We start from the raw sequence: 6,133 nt of genomic DNA on the forward strand, positions 1-6,133 counted from the left end.
AAAATACATATATATGTTTTTTTTTTTTAATATAACTGTTTTCATATGTACAATGCAATTTCAAACTATAAACCATTAAACACCTTCTGAGAATTGGTGTCTGACCAGAAGATCCTTTGAGTGTGCCAGTTGTAACTGACACCCACAGCATAACCTTTACCATCTGATTGGATCAGAAGTCTTACAAACCGCCCATGAATATCTGCCATCTTGATATCACGGCCATCTGTGAAGATCAGCTGTGGTAAACCTCCTGTAACGACAAAAAGGACAAGGGACATTACAATGTACTATCAATAATATTAGCTAAAATGCTGTGCACGACAAAAACAATTCTATTTCTTTTCTGCATCATAGTACTATAGTGGTTCTCATCTGGTGAAGCCATCTATATGGCGGGCAGCATTGAAAAAACAAAACAAAACAAAAATCAAATAAATACAAAACATGGAATGCAACAAACAACATAATATGCATTTTGTATAACAAAATACAATATTATTTTATTAAATTGTACTTTTCTGTACTTTGTCTTTATTACTTATTAGCCAATAACAACTCTACTAAATTGCCCATTAGAAGTGCCTTCAATGTAGGCAGAAGATGGTTAACTAATGCTTTTAATGAGATTCATAGTAGTGTTGGAAAGGCTGCTGTGATCCTGTACTAAAATCTTGAACTCAAACAGTTTGAGGCACTAAAATAGATTCAAATTAAATTAATATGGTGTTACAAATACCACTAATGATGCATTACATTTGACACATTTAGCACATTAAGAAAAAGCTAGATTCCTCTCACCTGAAATATTGGCCTTGCAGACATGACCCTGCTCCAGGAAGTATCCATCTGCACAACTGCAATGATGTGTGCCAGGGCGATCCTCACAGAAATGATCACAGATACCCCAAATTTTACAGTCATCATAGTCTGAGGATAAACCACATACATGGGTCAATAACACGACTCATTACAGTTGTCCTGATGTAACCAAAAATACACTTATGCTAATGTATAGATTGTACCAAAAAAAAAAAAACCCTCTCATTTAATGGCTGGAATTGAAAATTCTTGTCTTAGTTTGGCATAATCCTTTTATCTATGCATTTATTTATTTTTTAAATAACAGTTCTCTAATCAAATACACAGTAAATCAGTTCTGTATTAAAATATGACAAACATTTGAACATTTTTCCAGCAAATCAGTCAGTGCTGCATAACAATCAATGAAAATGAAAACTAGAACACCTTAAAAATTACTTGAAAAACAATAATGATTAGGTGTACTCAAAAGCATAAGGTAATACTTTATTGAGAACTTACAGCTAGATTTTTAAAGGATTTCTCCTTTTCATAACATTGCAATCTTTTTTGTTGTTGTTATTTTTTTGCTATATTTCAGTGCTTTGTTGTATGCGTGTGCCATGTAATTTTTTTACTTATCAAAACTGTGCCGTGGCAGAAAAAAGAAACACTGCTATAAACAACTCTTTTCACGATTAGTTCATCTTGGCGGCTGTTATAGTATAAACCAGAGAACAGTGGGCATTTACATTGAGTTCTTAGTAGCAGACAAGCCCCTTCCAACTATACATTCAAATCAGAGGGATAAATTCAGGGTGGAAAACTAACATTTATATCTAAATTATGACCATTTTTGATGAACAAATCCTAAGAATTATACTTGAATATAAGACTATAAATATACCTCAGGAAACGTTATAAAATAATAAAAAAATGCATGACCTTTAAGGAACTCACAAACTCACAGTGATTATTGTTTCTAGCATGATGTGACATTATCCAGATGTAGATAGAAATCTGATTTGTAATCAGATAATAAAGGGGTCTCATGGCACTTACCCACACAAGTGCGACTGTCATTGGCCACAGTGAAGCCATCAGGGCAGTAGCACGCTCCACCCTGAGGGCTGAGATGACAGCGGTACTCGCAGCTAAGAGCAGAACACTGGTGCAAATCTACAAGAGAGACAGTTTTGTAGGTGGGCACTTGAGTTAACTCGACAAAATACACTACTTTAAATTGTCCTGTAATACAGAGGGTTTCGTTGCGGTTATGCATTTTCATTATAGGTGCACTGGCACTTTGTTATAGGCTATTAGGCTTGTTAGGGAACTTGCTGATGTTAAATTGTTAATGTTTGACTGACAACACATCATAATTACATTAACATTTATGAGTACTGTGAGGAACATGCTGATCAACTCAAAATTATGCTGATCAACTCAAAACATTTAATTTAATTTACCACAGGTCAGATGTGCTGTTCTATTGGTCTCATCGGTTGCACCAGGGCAGTCAGGATGTTCATCACACACTTTGTTTATGGTAACACACATTGAAGAGCCTGGACAGGGCCATTCGCCAGGATAACAGTCTCGGATACCTGGGTCTAAAAGTATGAGCATTAAGGGTTAACTAATTTACCATATGCTTTACTGATTGAATCTGTTGCATATTGACAGGAGAGAACTGAATCTCACCACATCCATTCTCATCACTAAAGTCCCCACAGTCATTGATGCCATCACACACCCACTGCTGAGGCATACAGCGTCCATTACTGCAGGTGAACTCTGACCCGCTACAGGTCTGATACTCTGGAAGAAGACAACATAGCAGTGCTTTATATGGCAGAAACAACTTTTACTTCCTAAAAGATTATCTTTGTAACCCATGTGGCTTTGGTAGAATGGTTGAGATGTATTGTGGAACCCACCACAGTTTTGCTCATCACTGCCATCTCCACAGTCATCCCAGTGATCACAGACAAAGGGCATTGGGATGCAGTAACCACTGGCACATTCAAACTGATGCGACTGACAATGCCTTGCTGTTTGAGGAGGGAAAGACAAGGAAATGATCATGATGTACATAGTCAAATGTTGAACATTCTTCTGAACGTACTTTACTGACATCTGACTGATCACTGCAATTGGATTCATCTGATCCATCTCGACAGTCTAGTATCCCATCGCAGTGCTGAGTGTTGTTGTAGCAAGCGCCGTTAGCACATGTCTTCTCTGTGCAGGTTGGGTAATCTGGATTCAACATGAGGAAATTAGATGCATTTTACTGGAATTTCAAAACCTGATGATGGAGACAAAATCTGACAATTCCTTGGTAACTGATTTATCTTGAGATTTTTATGTGTATTGGACAATTTAAAACAGTCATATGCTTTTTGGCTCGTAAAGATAACATTGCTAAGGACCTTTGTGGCAGTCATTACAGGCTTGTTTGCAATTAATTTTAGTTTAAATTCTGGTTCAGAGAATATCATTAACATGTTAGATGTGTTATATCTGTTAACAAATAATATAATTATTTTTTCAAATGATATTTAGAATTTTCTTTTTTATTAATATGTATTGACCAATAGGAACCTGTACTGGTAGTACTGCAACCATATTTATTTCAGTGTCTTATAGGCCTAGTTTGTACTTTTTCAATGACAGAGGTGCTAAAATAAACTTGCACAATTGTTACGAAACAGTAACAGATATTTCGATTTTTATTTAATTAAGGTTAAAATAGTAGGAGTGAATTATATACAAAATGAAACAAAATAAATAAATAATTAAATATAATTAAGATATTATAGTCAAAATTATAAAAAATGAAAAAAAAAATCATTCATTTTCTTAATGTCAGACATTTAAAAAAAAATGCATACTGATAAATAGGAGCGTTGTTACTTGTAAGTCCCACATTTCTTTTCATTGTATGGAAGAAAGAGACTCTCATCAGAGTTATCCACACAGTCTGATACATGGTCACTTCTGTATTGTTTGGGAATGCACTGCCCTTCTCGACAGGTGAACTGGTCTGGGCTACATGTCAGCCCACCTTAGAAAACAAACAATAGGGTCATAGACCACCTTTGATAATACTCACTTTTTTATTACTGAATAACTGTATTCTTTCTGTCAATTAAGGCACATAAATCATACCACAGGCTCTTTGCTCATCAGATCCATCAGTGCAGTCCAGTTCTCCATCACATACAAATGCTAAAGAAATACACTCCCCTCCTGTCAGGCATTTGAACTGCTGAGAGCTACAGGTGGGTACAGCTGAAAATATAATACCGAGATGAAAAAATGTATGACCCTTGTTAAGAGTCAATCCAACAAGCCATTGTTCACCTAGAGATACTTACGACAGTTCTGCTCATCAGAGTCATCTGTGCCGTCCTTTGTTCCATCACACCTCCAGTCTTGATTTATGCATTGACCATTACTACACTGGAACTGACCACTGGTGCACTGACCTGCTCAGAAAATTATGGGTTTGTTCAATCTAGAAAAATGTCAAAGCCTGAAGGTTGACGTAAAAGTAAATCTTAATGATTCTGTGGACTCAGGTTTATTAGGTAATTTAGGAAAAAAAAATCTAGGTTTTGCAAGGAATAAATTAGCAATGAGTAACTCTTATGGGTTTAGGAGCTACTGTGTAGAATACCTCATGTGTTCTTCATAAAATTTGCAATATTATACTTGCAAATTTTTCATTGCCTCATAGTTTTTGTTTTGTGCCAGCAAGTACATCATTGGATAGTTGTGTGTGTGTATATATGTATTGTGGCAGGTGGGAAGAATCACGCAACAAGGAGAGCTCAAAATAAATACCCCGGAGGGTGGATTTATTTAACAAGGTGAGGGTGTCGGTTGTAGAGGGGTGGCTGAGGTGCGGCGGTGCTCTTCGTGGTGTGATTTCCTCCCTAGTGCGGTGCGTCGGTGCGGTGCTCGGGGCAGGGCAGGATCGGTCACTCGCTGGGCTCTGAAATCAGGAAGAGTAGCGTGCATTAGTTTCAGCCTCTTCGGAGATGTCTCTCCCTGTTGTGCAGCCTCGCACGGCTTATCTGGCCGCGGGCAAACGAGCCCCAGGTGTGGCCGATCCGCCGTGATGAGGAGGTGCAGGTGTTTCCTCTTCGTCTCCAGGGCAACGCTGATGAGCAATCGGGACGCTCGTCACACTCTCCCCCCCTAAGCGTTGTCCTGGTCCTGGTGGAAACATAAGATGACAGTAAGGGGGAAATAGGGGGTGGGCGGGGAGTGACCCCTGACAGACCTGTACTGGCTGACCAGATCCGAGAGAGTCCGTCGGCGTTCGCGTTGGCGGCTCCGGCTCGGTGACGGATGACAAAGCAAAAGTCCTGGAGCGCGAGGAACCACCGCGTCACCCGGGCGTTGGTGTCTTTCGCCTTGGCCATCCACTGGAGGGGCGCGTGGTCCGTCAGGAGGGTAAATTTCCGGCCCAACAGGTAATAACGCAGCTCCAGGACTGCCCACTTTATCGCCAGAGCCTCTCTCTCCACGGTGGCGTAGTTTCTCTCGGCCTTGGTCAGCTTCCTGCTGATATACAAGACAGGGTGTTCCTCACCTTCCTGGACCTAGGACAGGACGGCTCCCAACCCTGTCTCGGACGCATCCGTCTGGAGCAGGAAGGGGCAGCTGAAGTCCGGGGCCCGCAGGACTGGTTCTTCGGTTAACGCCTGCTTAATCCTCTGGAACGCCTCCTCTGCCTCTGGATTCCAGATGATGCGTTCCGGCTGCCCCTTCCTGGTAAGGTCTGTCAGAGGGGCGGCTAAGGAGGAAAAGTTAGGGATGAAGCAGCGATAATAACCCGCCAACCCTAAGAACGCTCGGTGGCATTTACTAGGGTTGGTGGTGAGTCCAGCCCGTCGAAGATCCATGAGCACCCTCCGCAGACGGTCCAGGTGATCCTCCCAACGCTCCGAGTGGATGACGACATCATCCAGATACGCGGCCGCATACTGTTGGTGAGGGCGAAGAATAATGTCCATCAGTCGCTGGAATGTGGCCGGTGCCCCGTGAAGGCCAAAGGGAAGGGTCCGGTACTGCCAGTGGCCACTAGGTGTTGAAAAGGCAGTTTTGGGCTTGGCACTATCAGTGAGGGGTACCTGCCAGTACCCCTTGGTCAAATCCAGCGTTGAAATATACCGGGCCCTTCCCAATCGATCCAGGAGTTCATCCACTCGGGGCATTGGGTAGCCGTCGAATTCCGAGACTTCGTTGAGGCGCCGAAAATCATTACAGAAGCGGAGGGTGCCATCCGGCTTCGGGACCAGGACAATTGGGCTGGACC

The 6,133-nt window shown here is 41.4% G+C and overlaps 1 pseudogene across 1 annotated transcript in view; it reads right to left on the reverse strand.

The window, feature by feature from the left end:
• LOC306852361 (low-density lipoprotein receptor-related protein 2-like) overlaps positions 1 to 5,237 on the reverse strand; it is a 52,226-nt pseudogene extending 46,989 nt beyond the window's left edge. Inside the window, exons 1-12 of the transcript in view lie at positions 5,096 to 5,237; positions 4,903 to 5,028; positions 4,185 to 4,295; positions 3,976 to 4,098; positions 3,734 to 3,871; positions 2,953 to 3,063; positions 2,742 to 2,855; positions 2,506 to 2,622; positions 2,271 to 2,414; positions 1,864 to 1,980; positions 802 to 930; positions 84 to 253 (exon numbers count right to left, since the gene is read on the reverse strand). The product of the transcript in view is annotated as a low-density lipoprotein receptor-related protein 2-like (transcript). The remainder of the gene's footprint in view (positions 1 to 83; positions 254 to 801; positions 931 to 1,863; positions 1,981 to 2,270; positions 2,415 to 2,505; positions 2,623 to 2,741; positions 2,856 to 2,952; positions 3,064 to 3,733; positions 3,872 to 3,975; positions 4,099 to 4,184; positions 4,296 to 4,902; positions 5,029 to 5,095) is intronic.
• Positions 5,238 to 6,133: the final 896 nt, after the last annotated feature.

The sequence above is a fragment of the Barbus barbus genome (genome assembly GCF_936440315.1).
Source record: "Barbus barbus genome assembly, chromosome: 32".
Taxonomy (NCBI): Eukaryota; Metazoa; Chordata; class Actinopteri; order Cypriniformes; family Cyprinidae; genus Barbus; species Barbus barbus.